The sequence below is a fragment of the Mastigoproctus giganteus genome, chromosome 3 (genome assembly GCF_048544385.1).
Source record: "Mastigoproctus giganteus isolate SK-2022 chromosome 3, ASM4854438v1, whole genome shotgun sequence".
Classification (NCBI taxonomy): domain Eukaryota; kingdom Metazoa; phylum Arthropoda; class Arachnida; order Uropygi; family Thelyphonidae; genus Mastigoproctus; species Mastigoproctus giganteus.
In genome coordinates, this window is record NC_143577.1 from 239,376,974 (window position 1) to 239,397,416 (window position 20,443).

Here is a 20,443-nt window from a genome sequence, read left to right on the forward strand (position 1 = left end):
CTTAAAGACTGTAGACATGGCGACGATGACAATTTATTCTCACTACATGTTACCTCGTTATATACGAATGTAAATGTTGAATACACATTAGATATTATTTGGGATATGTTAAATAAAAACTCGACACCGATTAATTATACGAAGCTACCTATTAAGAAAATTTTTCACTTAATTAAACTGTTACTTGAGGCCAACTATATCACCTTTAGCATTAGTAGAAGCATATGATGCAAGAAAGCAAGCTTATGCAGAACCAGCCAGGAAAAAAAAAACTTCCGCTTCACCCATCCGTTCGTTCAAAATACCTGTCCAGCTGAGCCTTAAATTTATTTAGGCTATCAACTTCCACAACAAGGGATGGAAGTCTGTTCTACCAACCAACTACCCGCTGGCTAAAGGCAAATTTCCGGACATCTATCCTACATCTGTCTTTCCTCAATTTGAATTTATGCCCTCTCAGCTGATTATTCTGAGCAAGAGGCAGAATCCCATCAGCACTGGGCATGCTCAAACCATGCAAGGCTTTATAAATAAATAAATTTTCTGTTTATACTCAGGGACGACCAAATAGTCAGAGGAGTTTACAAGATAGACAGAATACAAGAAACAGCACCGTATTCAGCAGTCACGGGCTTGAACCCCGGTCACTCAAGGCACGTGTACTTATGCACTCGCGCACCTGACCACTACACCTGTATCAGATCACCACGCCGGTGCCTAGTCACCAGACACTGTAATTTGCAAAACTTAAGCCTTTCTTCGTAAGAGCAACCCTTTGTTCCATTCACTAACCTTGTTGCTCTTCTCTGTACTCGTTCCAGCAGCTCTACATCCGTCTTGAAATGAGGTTTCCAGACCTGTATACAGTACTCAAGGTGTGGCCTGACCATTGCCTTATACAAGGGAATAATCACCTCCTTATCCCTGCTAGAAAAATTCCTGTATATTATTGATAAGACACCATGAGCTACTCTTGCAGCCCATCTGCATTGCTCAGAGAACTTCATATCTGCCAGCACAATTACCCCCAGTTCCTTTTCATTCTCTACCACTGTCAGTGTATTACCACAGAGTTGATATGTTGCTCTGGGGTTGCCGTTTCCCATATGTAGTACTTTACATTTGTCAATAAACTTCATTTGCCACCTCTCAGCCCATCTGCTCAACCTTTCCAGATGCTGTTGCAGCAGCATAGCGTCAGTAGTGTCCTTAACACCCCTGCCAAATTTTGTATCGTCTGCAAACTTGGACATTAAGCTTGATATACTATCATCAATATTATTTATAAATAATGGACCCAACACTGAACCCTGAGGGACTCCACTGATAACATTAGTCCACGATGAGCAGTGTCCATTGATTACCACTCTGTCTTCTCCCCCTCAACCACCCCTTTATTCATAGCAGCAGTCTTCCATGTGCAACAGTATCAAAAGCATTTCTAAGATCCAAGTATATAATATCAAAGTTATTCCCTGCATCCAGTTCTTTTGTGACTGCATCATAGTATCCAATCAAATTGGTCAGGCAAGACTACCCCTTAACAAAACCATACTGTGTCCGAGCTATAACTGAAGTCTTGTCTAGATGATCCTGCAGTGCTTCTTTAACCAGTGCCTCCATTAATTTTCCTGGAACAGAAATTAAACTCACAGGTCTATAATTACTTGTGTCAGCCTTTGATCCTCCTTTGTGAATTGGGGTCACATTTGCGCATCTCCAGTCTGTGGGTACCTCCCCTGAGTCCAAGGAAGCTTTCATAATTATGGCTAAGGGTTTGCTTACTTCCTTTGCTGCCTCCTTTAATATAACTGGATAGATCCCATCCACCCCAGGTGCCTTTCTTGTGTTTATCTTCAACAATTTCTCCTCCACTTTACTCTCAGTTATTACAAGATTATCTAGCTTACTGCCAGAGTTGAATACACCTCTGACATTCCCTTCACTGAATAACTCCTCATGTGTGAATGTCGTTGCAAAATATTCATTTAGTTTGTTAGCTACCTGGGCAGGATCATCAACAGTTAAACCATCGATTTCAAGAGGACCAATTTGATTCATCCCCTTCCTTCTAGAGTTTACACATAAGTAAAGAATTCTTTGCTGTTTTTCTTTGCGTCCCTTGCCAAAGATTTCTCATAATCTGCCTTCGCCTGCCTAACCTCCTTTGTAACTTGGTTACAGATCAACTTATATCTTTCATAGGATTCTGTGTCACATGTTAATTTATATGTATCCCAAGCATTTTTCTTCTCTGCCATATGTCTCATTAGTTCATCTGACATCCATTTAGGCCTAAACCTTGAACAATATTTCTTAGTTGGTATGTAAAGCCTAGTAGCTTCCAAGATAAGTTCTTTGAATGCTTCCCATTTTGAATTTGCTGTTGGTAACATCATCAGTTGGTCCCACTATATAGAATTTAAATACTGTCTCAGTAGTCGCCTTTACGAAAGCAATAACCCTTCCCTTTACCCCTGATGGTAGTTACCTCTTTGAGTAAATCCCACTTCAGCACACTGTGATCACTGCCACCTAGTGGTTTGTCTATCTGTAGATTCTTAATGCATGAAGAATCACTACTGATAATCAAATCAAGAGTATTACTCCCTCTAGTTGCCTCCCAAACATGCTGATGTAGAAAACAATCATCCAATAAATCCACAAAAGCCTTGATAGTGTGTGAGTGACCAACCCACAAATTCCAGTCAATATCTGGGAAATTAAAATCCCCCATTATAAGACTCTCTGATTTACTGGCCCACTCTATTTCCCTGTACAGTTTCTTATTATACTCATCGGAGTCATTAGGCCTATAGCACACTCCTACTCTCAATTTTGATCTCCCAATGCTTATGTCACACCAAACTGACTCAACACTGCACTGTCCAGCGATGTCGACTGGTTTCACTTCCTTGGATTTTATGTGTTTCTTAACTAATAGCATAACCCCTCCTCCCTTCCTATCATGTCTATTCTTTCTGTAGACGTTGTACTCCCCAAATTCCAGTTCTGCATTCCTTATATCTGTGTGACACCACGTCTCTGATATCCCAACAATATCTGCCTTTGATGCTTTGAGCAATACCTGAAATTCATCAAATTTATTTACCAAACTCCTAGCATTGGTGTACACGCAAGTATACATGCACCTGTTCTTTTTCTTAGCTACCTTAACACAACTCATGTGTTTACTTGTACCGCTATGACTCCCAGCAGTCTCTGAAATATCCTGCATCTTGTTTTCCAGGTTTCTGCTCATTCCAATAGAAGCAGTGCAAGAATCACTTTCACCTCTGCCAGTGGCTACTTTTAATCTATTAGTCCTTGTATCCCCCGCCTTTTCGAGACAAGGTGTTCAAAACAAATTTTTGGATTACCAATGGGTTTGAGCCTGAGCGGCTTAATGTCAGAGATCTAGCTCTCAACGATTGAGCATATATATATTTGACACCTTTCCGACCCCGTATCACATACTATGGGAGGTATTTAGACGATGTTCTAGTTATTACTGATAATAGTACTATCCAAGACATTTTACATTCGTTTAATAATATTCATTCTAGACTCAAATTTACATTGGAAAGGGAAGATACGGATACAAAGTTATTAAACTTTCTAAATTTCACGCTTACTCGGGACTCGAATAAAATCCAATTTAGCATCTATCGAAAACCTACAAACCCCGGTATGCTTCTACTTTATAATAGCTATCACCCGTTCACCACCAAAAGATCAATTATCTTTAATCAATTTCTAAATGCCTATAAATATTCAACGACAGAATCTACTTTGGGCTCAGTGAAATACCACCACTTTGCTTATTGGAGGCTTTTTTATTTATTTATTTTACTTTATTTTTTTTTTTTGGCTGATGCTGCATAAGCTTGCTTTCTTGCATCAAATGCCTCTACTAATGCTAATGCTAACCCATGTTTAGTCTCTAGAGCAAAGTTTCCGGCATCCTCCTCTCCCCATACTTCTCCTTCAACCCATGCACGGTATTAAGTACTATAGGTTTTGATACCGTTCATGTTTGGGGTTCTCATAAAAAAAAAAAAATACATATATTAACTAGCAGGTTCTTAAACAGGGGTTATCCCCTCGCCACAATAAACCGAATTAGGGTACAGGCTAAGGTTAGGATACAAAATATTACACCAACCAACAACAGTAATACCAAAAAAATACTTTATTTCTGTCCCATATGTTGAACAGTGACACAAACAGCTTAATAGATTCTTTAAAAATTCCGAATTTAAAGTTGTGGCCCAGCCAATACGGAAATTACACACTATACTGAACAATCGCTCGGTTCTTTCCACATTCGCAACACAAATTAACGATCTGGTATACGACATTTCTTGCGGTGATTGCAACTTATCTTACCAAGGTTCGACGCGATTTTCTCTGAATATTCGTGTAAATCAACATGAAGCCTCAGTTCGTGCTTCTCGTTAAGCAGCGTGAGAATTAGTCTTTCATGCCATTAACGAAAAACATACTTTTTTTATTTAACGAGGCCAAAATACTTTAATGTTCAATGTAATTATACACGACTATTAATTGCAGAAACCGTAGAAATTAAATTACATGAGAATTCTGTTAATATTCGGCGGCCATATTTGATCTCCAATGCATGGACCTGCATGTGTGAAGACAAATAATCACTATTTAAGTTTCAGGTTCAACCCTATTCAGTAATTTTCATTCCTGTGATCACGGCATACGGTCAAAAAGCGTTGTCAGCTTCAGGAAGGAAAATAGTTTTTAATATTTTCGTTAGATTCTTTTTAATTTTTAATTGCGTTAAACTGATTTTTAATTATGTTAAATCGATTTGAATTGTGTTAAATTGGTTTTTAATTATTTATTTTTTACTCTAATGTAAGTTTTCGGTTTTTTTCGGTTTAATTTCTGGAGAGTATCATACAGAAGTGTTCTACGTACTATATTGACGTAAACTCCTCTTATTATTTTACAGAAAGGATATATAGTGTACAGTGTTTCATGTCAGGCAGCACCGGGGCTTTCCCCCAACTCTGCATAGTAACTCTGTGATGAATACATTACTCTGTAAAGGGAGGCATGCCAGATCAGTAGGAAGAAATAGACTAATGTGGGGCAAACCCTGCCGTAGCCTAAGCTTACCAGGGAGAGCCACTTATACAGAAAGGACATAGTGTATAGTGTTAATTGTAATGCAGCACTGGAGGTTCCCCCAACTCCATGTCAGGCGATGTGATGAATACAAAACTTTGTAAAGGCCAGATTTATGTAGATTAGTGAGTGTTTGTGAAGTGTTAGTGTGGGGTTGTGTTGTTCATCTGGCCTCTTAGCCTAGGGGCTTGTGTTTTCACACAAACCTTTAGTTTACTGTCCAGCGCCACAAGGAGGCAGGCTGGGAAGTAGGGAGTGTAAAAGCATGGAGGATAGAAGGCATACAGAAAGGATAGACAGGATAGGTGTGTGTGTGGGGGGGGGGATTACATTCTTAATTAAGAAGCGCACAAAATCTAAGGCCTTGCATCCAGTTGACATGGGTGACCAATGCAATGTTGAGTCTGGTTGGTGTGATAATCACTGGGAAAGCAAAATTGACAGTAGGAGTGTGTTACAGGCCTAATGACTCTAAGGAATACAACAAACAGCTATACAGAGAAATAGAGTGGGCCAGTAAATCAGAATGTCTTATAATGATGGATTTTAACTTTCCAGATATTGACTGGAACTTGTGAGCTGGTCACTTGCACACTAGCAAGAATTTTGTGAATTTATTGGATGACTGTTTTCTAAAGCAGCATGCTTGAGAGGCAACCAGAGGAAGTAATACTCTTTATCTGATTATCAGCAGTGATTATTCAAGCATTAAGAATCTGCAAATAAAAGAACCACTGGGTGACAATGATCATAGCATATTGATTTGGGATTTAAAGTTTTAACTACCATTAAGGGTAAAAGGAGGGGGTTTTGCTTTCATAAAGGTGACCACAGTGGTCTCACAGAGTTTTTAAATTCTATACAGTGGGACCAACTGATGATGTCACCATCAGCAAATTGTAAATGGGAAGCATTCAAGGAATTAATCACAAAAGCTACTAGACTTTTCATACCAACTAAGAAATGCTCTTCAAGCCTAAAATGGATGTCGGATGAACTGATGAAATTTGTGACTGAGAAGAAATGTGGATGGGATGCATATAAATTATCGGATACATATAAATTGTAGATATAAACTAGTCTGCAATCAAGACACAAAGGAGGTCAGGCAAATGAATGCAGATTATGAGAAATCTTTGCCCAAGGATGCAAAGAAAAACAGAAAAGACGTCTATATTTTTGTAAACAGTAGAAGAAAAGGGATGAATCAAATTGGTCCACTTGATACTGATGGTAAGACCGTTGATGATCCTGCTCAGGTTGCTAACAAACAATGAGTATTTTGCATCTACATTCACACATGAAGAGTTATTTAAGGAGGGGAATGCAAGAAGTTTATCAAACTCTAACAGGGAGATAAATTATTTTGTAATAACTGAGAGGTAAGTGGAACAGAAATGATTGAAGTTAAACATAAAAAAGGCACCTGGGGTGTATGGGATCTATCCAGTTATATTAAGAGAGGCAGCAAAGGAAGTAAGCAAACCCTTAGCCATAATTATGAGAGCATTCTTGGATTCAGGGGAAGTCTCCACAGACTGGAGATGTGTGAACCTATCGACAATGCACAAAGGTGGATCAAAGGGTGACAAGTAATTACAAACCTGTTAGTTTAACTTCTGTTACAAGGAAAATAATGGAGTCACTGGTAAACAAAGTAATGCAGGATCATCTAGAAAAGGCAGCAATTATACTTCAAACACAGCATGGGTTTGTTAAGGGAAAATCTTGTCCGACCAATCTGATTGGATACTATGATGCAGTCACAAAGGAACTGGATGCAAAAAATAATTTTGATATCATATACTTGGACTTCAGGAAAGCTTTCAATACCACTGCACATAAAACTATTGTAGAAATTAATGAAACGTGGCATTAATGGCAAGTTGCTACTATGGATAAAGGGATGGTTAAGTGAGAAACGTTAGTGGTAATCAATGGACTGCTCTTCACGGACTAAATGTTATTAGTAGAGTCCCCCAGGATTCGGTGTTGGGCCAACTGCTGTTGTTTTCAAAATTTATTGATGATATTGATGAAGGCATATCAGGCTTAATGTCCAAGTTTCCAGACAATACAAAAGTTAGCAGGGTGGTTGATGGTAATGACAGTACAGTACTGTAACAGGATCCAGAAAGGTTAGGCAGACGGGCTGAGAAATGGCAACTGAAGTATAAGACATGTTGGACAGACAACTTATGTGAACGAGACCGCTAATATAGGTAGTTCACCACTTAGACACAGGACATTACCCATCCTTTGAAAATACCATAATATTAGACAAACAAGACTCAAAATCTAGGCTAGAAACCAGTGAAACTCTAGCAATAAGACCAACAAACAAGTCAATAAACATACATAGACCAATAATAATTTCAGGAGTGGGATCTAAAACAAATATCCTACAAGTTCAAATTTAATTTAATAACAAAACATAACAGCACCCCACCCATTCAGGACCTCTACTAACAAGGACGGGTGGTCACAAACTCGGATTTCAGTGGAAACTTTCATATCCTTTCCTCTAAATGGCCTTTAAGATGGTCTAAATCTCTAGATTTTAAAATTCTCAAACTATTAGTGAAATAAGAGAGGGCAGGAATTTTCCTTCTATCCTGCTTCTCTTAACCCCAGAGTAAAGTACCAACTGTGTGTTTCTACACTCAGGGTAGTGAAAAATGAAAAATACCTGGGGGTAATTGTGTAGTCAGAAATGAAGTGCTCTGAGCAGCAGTGCTGATGGCTGCCAAAACCAGCTCACGGGGTTTTATCAATGATATATAGGAACTTTGCTAGCAGGGATAAGGAGGTTATTATCCCATTGTATAAGGCAATGGTCAGGCCAAATCTCAAGTACTGCATACAGATCTGGAGGCCTCGTTTTAGGAAAGATGTGGAGCTGCTGGAAGGAGTACAGAGAAGGGCAACAAGGTTAGTGAACAGAGCAAAGGGGATGCTCTTACGAAGAAAAGCTTCAATTCCTAAAATTGCGTGTCTAGAGACTAGTCACCTACGAGGTGATCTGATTGAGGTGTGTTTAAGGCTTTGAATGGATTGAGCAAGCTCAATGCTGATGTGATTCTTTCTCTGGTTTAGACTACACACAATGGGGCACAAATTCAAACTGAAGAAGGACAGTTGCAGAATAGATGTGCAGATGTTTGCCTTTAGCCAACAGGTGGTTGATTGTTGGAACAAACTTCCATCACTTGTTGTGGAAGTTGATAGTTTAAATACACTGAAAGAACAGAATTCATTGGATACCTGATTCCTGGGCAAGCAGCACTGTCACCCCTCTCAATAGTGGATGAATTTCACCGCAGATATATATAGGTACATTGCATTCACGTAGACAGTGCCCACTAGGATGCGGAAAGGTCAGGGAATGACCACCGCATATCCCCGGAGCAATATGGCCTTAGTTGCTAATGCTCCAAACAACAAACAAAAACAAACGTAGACAGTAATTCGATGTCAATATGGATAAATATCGTGAATTAACTGACTTTGAAAGATGGATGACAGTGGGTGCCCACCAAATGGATCACTTTATCACGGAGGTGGTTCAGAAATTGCACTAACCCAGTTCAACAGTATATCAGGAATATGCCATTTCTGGAATAACAGCTCATCGTGGACAGCACTGTGGGTATACGTGTGCATATTTTCTTGTATCAGGGTAGCTGATAACCTGTGTTGCTGTAGAAACTACATAGCCAGCCTGCAGATTATTTAGAATAAAAGTGTGATCTGAGCCCTGGTTTACTAACACTGTATGTGCATATAGCACGAATACCGCACCCACAGTAAAAAGTGCAATACCAGTGGGTGCCTGCAATCCAGCTCTCAGGTTGCCCAAACCTGAGAGCAAAAAAAAAAAAAAGGAGGTAAATAAACTAAGAGGCCAGACATGACAAAATTCAAGTCTAGTCTTCCAGAATCCAGTTGACAGAAGATCACCAAGGAAACAAAGGTTCCAGGTTCAGGATCAAGATCAAAATTCAAAGTACATCCAAACAAGGTCCAGCACAATGACCTGGGTTCAATCCATAGCAGATTGCACTATACTTTGTCTTTTGAAGACTGCAATTGAAAACTCCTGGAACATGCTGAACTTATCAATGTCCTCAAGAAGGACAGACACGTTATTTTCATTAAAATTTGTAATGTCAGTCAAGAGAAGTCAACGTTCCTCTGTGTACTCTACACAAGAGAACACTACATGTGTCCATGTTTCACTCCTCTCTCAAATAATTTAGCTCAAAGAGATCCATGACCCGTTAACAAAAACGACGTAGGCATTCAAGGAGAAAACCAAGACTGCTTCGACACAAATTCCACTGCTCTAATATATCTTTTGGTAACATCACCATGTTCACTAGTTCATCTATGCTGACAAATTCCTATTAAGTGGTTCCAAATATGTGACTTCTCTTCTTTAATATTATTAGCAAGATTCATGGTAATATCTAACATATTCACAGATATATCCTTTCTTAGTTTATACAGTAGGCCTCGGTAAGCAATATATAAGTCCAGTGGTAGAAAACCTGCAAGTACAGAAGGTACAGAAGTTACTGTCAACAGCATTGTATGCTGTAATGATAAGAGCTTCAATGCAATCTTAACTATGCTCACCCTAAAGAACCAACAACAAGCTGCATAAGATATTATCAGCAGGAATTTTGTCTTATAATAAAGGGATAAAATATTTTTACTTAATCCCCACTCTTTTCTGGAAATCCGAGCAATTGAAGCTGCAAATTTCTTACCTTCTCATTCATTTTAGTAACATGCAACAAAAATGACAATCTATCATCAATTATCAGTCCCAAGTATTTCGTTTGGGAAACATAGGGAACCTGGATTCCATTCAAAAGGACAGGAGGTAGCCTACGATAATCAAAATGCTTTCTAAACACCATGAAACAAGTTTTGCTTGGTCAAATTTTTAATTAGTAGTAGTAATAATGGAGGCATCTGATACAAGAAAGCAAGTGGAGGCATGTGATACAAGAAAGCAATTATGTAGCATCAGCCAAAAAAAAAAAAAAAAAAATTTCACACATCCATTCCCTCTAAAAGTTTGTCCAGTTCTGCCCTGAATTTGTTTAAGCTATCAACTTCCGCAACAACAGATGGAAGTGTCTTTCCTTAATTTTAATTTATGCCCCCTCAGGTTCGTAATCTGAGCAAGTGGAAGAATCCCATCAGAATTCAGTGTGCTCAACCCATTCAAGGCCTTATACACTTCAATCAGATCACCTCTCAGGCGACTAGTCTCCAGCTCCAGCCGCTGCAATTTGTTCATATTTGCCCACAACAACAAGTCCTCCAATATAAGCTGCATTTTATTTTCCACATCAGCCCTGGAACATCCGGGCATTCCAATAACTAAATCATCCGCATAAGCTATTTTAACATATCCCTCATGATTCCTAATCAACCATTGATCCAACAAAGCTTTCCACAGCAGAGGACCCAAAACCGTTCCTTGTGGGCATCCTCTAGAAACTGATTTACTATACAATAAATGTTTAGCACAAACCTTAATCATCCTATCCTGTAAATATGATCTCATAACTTGAAACACGCAATAGTCACATTGGGCGAACACTAATGAATTAATAGCACTCTCCCACCATTTTTTAAGGTTAAGTTTTGAGATTACTGCAGCCAAATACACTAAGTTGAACAACACTGCATCAGGTAATCCAACATATTCTATATTTTCTCTATGAATCTCCGCCTGCTCCCGAGTATCTTCATGAGTAATATCACACGGAAACAGATTTGCGATTATTGCCTCAACAGCTATCAACCAATCTAGAGTTTCCTGATTATTGCTAATAACCATATTATATACATCCCCGCAAAGCAGCTTATTATGAGAGATTTTGTAAATCAGTCCCCAAGGCTCCCTGTTTCCAGCTTCTTTAACCAAATTCTGCCAGCAATCAATTTTATTTGCAGTTACAGCTCTATGAAAATTTATACAAGCTTCTCAATAATCCTCCCTCAACAGCAGCATGTCATCCTCAGAGAGGTGTCTGTTTTGCTAATAATTTTTTCTAGTCCTATTCATTACAGACCTCAAATTAACCAATGCAGAACTCCACCAAGGAACTGGTGGTCTTCTAGATTGTTTTTTCTGAGTAGATATTGCAGTAGCTTGACTTATCAATTTTTTTTTTTTTTTTTTTTGGTAATTGTTGGCGCATCGGCTTCTGTGGCTATAATGCACCTCCCATGGTTTCTGCAGTGCTTTGATCCAAGCCCGAGGCGGGATTCGAACCTGCGACCTTTGGGTTGCCAGGCAGGCACTTTACCCACCCGGCTAACTTATCAAATACAGCAGGTCCCCGTAATAACGCGGTTCGCTTTACGCTGATTCGCTATAACGCTGTTCTTATATTATAACCCATATCTGACTGTAACGCTGTCACAGATCACTATAACGTTCTTTTACAGATTACATTTTTGGCATATTTAACAAAATCATTTCATTTGATGGAGTCGATAGCTTGAAAATGAATATCAAAACAGCATTAAAACGTTTCCCAAGCTCAAGTGATATTTTCTCGCACGCTAATTTAATTGCAGTACAGTGACTTGTTACGTAGTTCCGAGATCAACATTTTAAAAAATGATCAAGTATATTTCTTGTAATATTTGCGTTATATGCATTTATCCAAAGTCTAATCATCACTCAGTACAGTATTAGACATCGTGCATAATGGACAGTTTACTTGAACATTGTACCGTAATTAATGAAACCAATGCAGTTACATTTTCGAAGAGTTAATAATGGCCAATAGGAATGAAAAAGCAATATCTGGGCTCAGTACGAAGACTATAAATGTAAGAAAGACTGAACTTGAAAATTAAATTAGACGTTTTGAAGCGAATCGATTCCGGTCAACGACAAGCGGATGTATGCCATAATTTAGGACTTGTAAGTTTAACTGTAAGAACAATTATAAAAAAATAAAGAATTAATTTTAGCAGTGGGAAAGATAGCTGTTCCACTGCAAGCAACTAGGGCTAGGCGGGCTATTAGGATTGAAATGGAACGGCTTTAACTAATTTTATTGAAGATAATATCTAATGCAAAATTCAGTTAAGTTAAATATTATAAAAAAAAGAGAGAGATAGAGAGAAAGAAAGAGATTAGCCAATATGATTATCTGAAGAAAACTCGCCTAAAAAAAAAAAGTGGAACCATTTAAAACTGGTAAGGGCTAGTTGAATAGATTTAAAATCTAGGGAGAAGCCGCAATTGAAGATCAAGGAGCCGAAACTTTCAAAAAAGAACTTGTTAAAATTATTGAAGAAGGGTATTATGTGTTATACTTCTCAACAAGTTTTTAACATAGATGAAGCAGGACTTTTGTGGAAACAAATGCCTAAAAGAAGTTTCATATTGAAAGAATAAAAAAACATGCCAGGTTTCAAAGTGGCGAAGGATCGGTTGACTTTATTGTTGGGTGGTAATGCTGTGGGGGATTTAAAATTAATACCCCTTTTAGTTTATTTGGAAGAGGGCCAAAGTTCAACCCAAAATCGACACATTTTTCATGATTAAATTTATCAATTAAATTAAATCAATTAAATTCATGATTTTAAGTTTAATTTTGATACATAAGTAGTTACCATGTAATTATATACGTATGTAATGCAGAATATTTTATATGTACAAATATTTGAATATTAAATATTTGACCGACATTTGTGCATCTTTTCACTACCGTTTATTATTGATTAGGAAATATCCTATGGCACTGACCGCAACTCACAAATACATATGTTACCTTATGGGAATGTGGCGCTCACTTAGCGCTCTGTTTTTCTGGAACGAATTATCAGCATTAAGAGGGGATCACCTGTACTGGATATAATCAACACACTCAGTCGCAGACATTGAGGCAAGGCCCTCAATACACTCCTCACTAAAAGTAGATTGCAGATACTCTTTAAATCTAGCCCAGTTAATTCTGTCCATACAATATCTTATAAGATCCCAAACAAACCTCTTCCCTCGCATCATTAGAACCTACACTAAAAGTAATTGCCCGATGATCACTATGGATCAGTGTAGAATCCAGTGGGCTTTTCATCCCTGGTGGAATAAAATTCCCCCCAGTAAAAAAATAGTAATTTTTATTTTATCTTCTTCTTCAAGAGGAGTGTTTCCATTTACAATGGGTTTCCTCAGCCTACAAGTTATTTCTTGTTAGGAATTTTTTCCCGCCATAAAGTGCGGTTCAAGGTGTCTTGGTCGGTTAAGCCTCGGGCTGTCATGCACTCCCGTACTCCATCCATCCATGTCCTCCTAGGTCTTCCTCTTCTCCTTCTTCCAGGAGGTATCCATTCCAGGATAGCCTTTGGATATCTGTTTTCTTGCATCCGTTTTACATGTCCATACCATGTTAGACGCTTTTCTCTGATGGTGTCAATAATAGTCTTTTTTCACTTCCATTTTTTCCCTTATGTCTTCATTCTGTTTTCTGTCTCCTCTAGAAGTTCCTGCTGAGCGTCTCCAAAAATCCATTTCTGTGGAGAGCAATTTGTTTTCCGCTCGCCTATTCAATGTCCAGGTTTATGCTCCATACAATAGAAGACTTTGTACAATCGTTTGAAATATAAGTTTCTTTGTTTTATGTAGGATATTTTTGCTCCACAGAACAGAGTTTAACATGCCGATAGCCTTTCTGCCGTCTGTAATTCTCTTATTGATCTCTGCTTGGGATGATCCATCACTTTGTAAGATTGATCCCAAATATTTGAATTTATCGACTTGTTTGATTTTAAAACCTGCAATATTTAGAACGTGTCCTAGCCCTGAAGATAACATTTCAGTCTTGCTAAAATTGATTTTTAGACTCCATTGTTTATATTCCTCAAACAATTGACGACATGCATACTTTGCATCTTCTAAGTCTCGTGCTATCACCACCTGATCATTTGCAAAAAGTAAATTGTGAATATAGGTGTGCTTATTAATCGGCTATCCCATTTTATTACATTTTTTTGACCAGGATCTTAGGCAGATGTCGATATAAATTTTGAAAAGTGTTGGTGACATGCAACAACCTTGTAATAAGCCTTTTGAAGTGTGGAATTCATGTGACAAAGCTGATCCCACTTTAATTCTGCATCTATTATTCCTGTAAATTGCCTTAATAATGTTAATCAGTTGTCCATCAATATTTGCCTCTTTCAGTGCTTCCTATAAGAGTTTTCTTGGAACACTATCATATGCCTTTTCAAGGTCAATGAAAATCATAAAGATTTTTTTCCCTTTTGATTGGCATTTTTCAAGGATCTGTCATACTGTTGAGATATGACCTATACATGACCTCCCAGCTGAAAAACCACTTTGTTCTTCTGATACCTCGATTCGGGCTTCTAAATGGTTCCTGATCCATTTTCCAAGGATCTTTAACAGCGGGTTCGGGACGCATATTCCTCTGTAATTTGAACAGCTTTTCAGATCACCCTTCTTATAAATTGATGTAATATATCCTGTTATGATTTCTTTCGGTATTTCTTCGTCTCTCAGTATACTATTTAACAGTTTTTGTATCAGAACAGCCACTCCTCTTCCTCCATATTTCAGAAGTTCCATGTAAACTCCTCCAGGTCCAGGTGATTTGCCATTCCTTCCTTCCTTTAGCAGGAGTTCCACTTACCTAACAGAAACTTTTAAGCCCGAGTCTTCTACACCAAAATCCTCCATCGTCTTGAACTCTTCCCGGTCTTCTTTTAAAAGTCCTTCGTAGTATTCCGTCCAGTCTTTCAAAGGTATTAATTGCAAACCAGCATTGTGTTTATTCTGTTTTCTCAAGTCTTTAAGGACCTTCCATGATTCCGCTGATTGCTTGAAGCCCAATTTGCTATTAATAGTTGCACATTTCGTTTCCCATTCTTCATTTTTCGCTTCTACTACCAACTGATTGGCTATTTTCTTTTTTTCAACATAAATGTTCCTATATGCATCATTCCTATCACCCAGCCATTTCTGATATGCAAGTTTCTTTTCCTCTACAGCAGCTCTTACTTTCTCTGTAATCCAGGTCTTTTTTGGTCCTTGGCTCTTCTTTTTGCCTAGGATTTCATGAGCTATTTTTTTAACAGTATTTTTTAAATATTTGTAGATTTCTGCAGTATTACCTTTTATCTCTATGTTAATTGCAGCATCCAGTCTCTGGGTGAAGTTGTTTCTAATGCTGTCGTCCTGGAGTAGGTCAATGTTAAATTGATCCACTTGTAGCATTTCTTCTTCCCTGCATTGTTGGTTGTCCACACATATTTCATTAATCCAGTTCCACCTCAGTGTTGTTTTAACAAGAAAATGGTCAGATCCACATTCAGCTCCTCTATAAACTCTGACATCTTTCAATACATAGGTCCCTGAATGTTTTGAAATAATGTAATCTATAACTGATCAAATTTGTCTTGTCTCCTGTGACCAAGTATATTTATGGATATCCTTGTGTTGGAAAAATGTGTTGTTTATTCTCAAGTCAAACTGTTCACAAAGCTTGCATAGTCTATCTCCGTTGTCATTCCTCTCTTTCTCTCCAAATCTTCCAATAACTTTGCTATTTTGTTCAGTTCCTACTCTTACATTGAAATCTCCCATTAGAAATATCTCTTTGTTCTTAGGAATTTTTTCTATTAGTTCTCTCAGATCGTCCCAAAATTCATCCTTCAAGGTATCGGCGGTGTCATTAGTCGGGGCATATATTCCCAAAATACATATTTCTCTCCCATACATTTTCAGTTCCAATGAGATCATTCTTTCATTAATAAATTGCCAGTTTTTGGTGTTGTGTCTCAATTTCTTTTTAACAGCAATAGAAACTCCTGCTCTTGCTCTTTCACTCTTATCAACTCCACTCCAAAAATGGTAGTATTCTCCCATTATTTCCTCTCCACATCCCTTTTTCTTTGTCTCTGATAACACGACGATGTCTAACTTGAATTTTTGCAGTTCATCTGAAAGAAAGTTTCTTTTAGTTTTAGTTTATAAAACACAAATTCAATAAATTTATGTCAAATAAACATAACACGAAAAATCTAATCAACTAATGTGGTACGTCTTAGGTACACAGCGGAAATTCAAAAAACAGGAAATTTTTAAAATAGTTAAATGAGCAATATTTCTGTCTGCACAAATTGTAACTAAAAGCCACTATTTCAAGTGTCTGCATTTTTGCTTTATGGTTTTCAGGTTCCCTTTATTTTCACACGAATCATCTATTGATAGTGTTCCACACAAACGGTCTACTTGCGACTAATTAATTCTCTGTTTGTATATTGCAAACAAGATTGCAGACCGCAAATAGGTTTGCCTGAATTCGTTCCTGACAGAAGCTATTGCATTTGTCAGGAATGAATTAGCCATTCCCGGGCTTTCAGGGGAGTCTGCAGCCATTAACTCAATTGTCAGAAGTTTTCTTTATGGTTTTTACATTCCCTTTATTTGTTTTTTCCACAGCAAGGGTCTACTTGTGGTTAAGTCTTTCTTTGTATACCACAAACAAGACAGTTTTGGTTGCAGCCTATAAACAATACATTTTATATCCTTTTTATTATACTTGCATCAGGGGCGGCTCGTTGGAACTGCAGCACCCCCAGCTTTTTAAATCTAAATATACAGTCAATGGAGTTATGTGAAGTTTTGTGAAGGACGCAATGAATATTTTTATTAACACGTCCCGCATATAGTATACTCATCCTCTATTTCCAATAATCATTTCAACAATAAACGAATAAAAACACAAGATAGTTTTCAACTTTGAAGTTTAACCACAGGTGAAACTGTGCACTACGCAGTTCACATTTAGGCCCCAGTGGTTGAGTCAATGCTTAGTTGGCAGGTTCCCAATACGCAATTTTAGAGATGATAAAACGAGTCGAAGGAACTGGGGAGCAAGCAGTGCCAATTTAAACAGTGCACCAAACTTGAATGAAAAAGTTAAATCTATTTTCAACGAATAAAAAGCGAAGAATGGATTTTATTTTTAAATAAAATTTTGAGATTACCCAAGTCTGTTAATGGTAAGTGTCCAGTTAATGTTTTGTAGTATTTTTAACCTGCTTATTATTATTATTACCATCTATGTCTACATGTCTTATAACCAAGGCAATTTAATGTAACTTTAAGAAGTAGTACCCCTATACATCAGCGTCACGAGCCATCACTGATATGCATCTGTACTGTAATATTGAAAGATTGCATGAAGATAAGTTTAGAGGGCCCTAATGAGTTATCGATAAAATTAATAAATGAAGTGATTGATACACATGCAAAGAAAAAAGCAAAGAAGAATAAGATTATTACAATACAGTACTTGCATGTTTGATTATGATTTGTATAATTTTTTTTTGCAAATTTTAATCTGTGATTTTCATATTATTAAACTGATTATTGTCAGTAATGTGGTTTTTGTGAACTGACTACTAGTATTTAGATGTTAAATAATAAATATTTCCTTTTGTTTCCTATTTCGTTTTCTCATATTCTCTTATTATAACATTCATAAATATGCATGATCCGTATATTTATATATATATATATATATATTTTTTTTTTTTTTTTTTTATTATTTTTTTATTTATTTTTTTTTTTTTTTTATTAATTTCTGCCTATTTAACTGCCTATCTGCCTACATTATGCACACAGAACATAAATACATCACAGAATATAAATCTGTGACAGAGGTAATCACTAAATCATTATTAAAAATCACAATTACTGTTTTCGGTGCCATATCACTAGATGCAACGATCCTGGCAGAAGATGCGAATCCCATAATCCTATGGGCTGCTCCTCCAATCTGAGCAGAGAAAAATGGCTCCTCAATACAATGTCAAATGAGTTCTCTACAGTAGCTATTTGAATCTTATCAGCAACAGCTCTACATTGCTATCCATTAATCTTTAAAATTTCTACATCTTTATTTTTATTACTAACTCCAGAAGAAAAACGAAAAGAATTTGTATTATTCATTAACAGTTCTATTTACAAGTTCCACTGCTCTTACATACTCAGGAAACTTACTGTCCCGAACAGAATGATTGCAATCTCTGTTTCATCTCTTGAAATTAATGCATTGTGATGAATTCTCTTTATTAGGACATTCAGCAAAGACATGACCTCCATTTGCACAGTGCCCACACGGCACTGTTTTGTGGGAACAGACCTGTGCTGAATGTCCATAACCTAGGCATTTGAAACGTTTGTTCACAACTGTAAATTTTCAAAATCTATGTGAAGTAAATCCCAAGTAAACACGATCACTCTAAATAGACTCTTCAAAAGACAGGGAGAAAAACTTATTGCCCAGTTAGTTACCTTAGATCCTGATCCAGAGTTAAATCTGAACGTAGTTTCCTCTTTTATTTCATCTTCTATAAATTCGTAATCCTTGAAGTTCTTAAGATATAAATCTTAAAGTATTTCCTCCTTCGCATATTCCTTGGGCACCATAAATAAGAGCCGTAGGATTAGACATTCTCGGTTTCTCTATAGATATTCCAGCCTCTTTCAAGGCCAGTGAATTTTCAATATTAACAACATCCTCATGATTTGTAGTCTCCACGGGTACTCCCTCATTCCTCAAAACACGAATGCCTTTCACTTTAATATTTTTATGGTCCTTTTTAAGAGTCTCAGTCAAGATTTTTAACGTCTTGGCTAGAAGCCAAAGCAGAATCAGATGATGGTCTAAATATAACCAAGAGACAGATGAAGACAAGGGTCACACCTGATCTCCAACATTCCTCTGTGTACTTCTCAAAGTATTCCTATGAATATCAGAGCCTTCAGAAGCCTCCTCAGAACCAGACTTTTATCTCACTACATCAACAAAAGATCTCTTATGGGGTGCCTCCGTAGCCAGGTGGGCAGGAGCAGCAGTGCATAGCACTAACTTCTTGATTAGACCGGGGTTCGAGCCCATGACCACCAAATATGGAGGATGCGGAAAGGTCAGGGAATGACCACCACATATCCCTGGAGCAATATGACCTTAGTTGCTAATGCTCCTAAAAAAAAAAAAAAAAAATCAAATAATAATAACAAAAATCTCTTACGGAGATCATTTTGTCTTTCTATCATCTGATCAAAAATATCTGCATGCATCTCAAGTTCAGCAGATTTCACTTTCAATCTTTCATTATCAATTAACAGCGCTGTTATTACAGCCTCCAAATCAGTCCACAAATCATGGATATGGTTCAAAGCTGTTTTGGTAATCTTACTAAATTCCACCATCATAACTTCACCCAAAGCCTTTCTAATTTTTGTAACCATTGCATATACCACTGAAGCCTCAAGAGATCCCCCAAGGTCCAGTCCATCTGTGAGTGATGAATTCTGAATTGACTCAGATTGTTTAGTATCAATTTGTTTATCTACAATTTGTTTAGAAGGACCCATGACCACTTCAGCTTCAACTAATCGCACCAACTCACCCTCCATTTTTTCCTTTGTCCTTATCCTTTTCTTTATCTATCCTAGAAGCTATCACCCCAAGTCACTTTAAATGAATCCAGAGACCTTCTCCTTACAGAATCCACAGACTCTGATCCAGAAGAGCAGCCCTCTGCATCAAAATTCGGCATCAATGTTTTTTCCAATTCTGTACTCATGCTGTAAGTAATGTTGAGTAAAGAAATTAGAAACCAAAGTTACAATATAACTTATCTCTTATCAAGTAAACAAATCCTCTTGTTCCAAGGACAGAGAAAGGTGGTGGATGAATGTGGCCGTCAACATCTGTCTTGCATTGTTTTAGCCAACCAGAGAGCGACAGTGGCACAAATCACTGCCTGACTTCAACGAGGAAGGTGCCAGAAATATCTCCACCAAGACCGTCAGGTGATCATTAGCCACAATAGGTTATGGCAGCTGCCGACCCACCAGAGTCCCATCACTAACACCACGACAACAGGACTACAATTCAACTGAGCGAAACAATCGGCACTGGACTTGGGATGATTGGAGATGGATCTCCTGGTCCGATGAGTCCAGTTTTCAGTTATTTCCAGTGGACAGGAGGGTGTGTATCTGGCGGAAACTGCACAGAGCTATGCAGCGTTCATGTCAACAAGGAATGTTCAGGCATGGTCAGTAATGGTCTGGGGCATGTTTAACTGGTACACATTGGGACCTCTGATACATCTAGATGCATCTCTGAACATTCCAGGTTAGATGTCCATCCTTACAGGCCATCTCTGCATCCCTTCATGGTCATCGTGCACCCACAGGGCA

General features: G+C 37.7%; 1 protein-coding gene across 1 annotated transcript in view; it reads right to left on the reverse strand.

The window, feature by feature from the left end:
* Positions 1-20,443, reverse strand: part of LOC150088923 (ubiquitin carboxyl-terminal hydrolase 19-like) — a 337,177-nt gene that overhangs the window by 281,820 nt on the left and 34,914 nt on the right. The gene's annotated exons all lie outside the window — the stretch shown is intronic.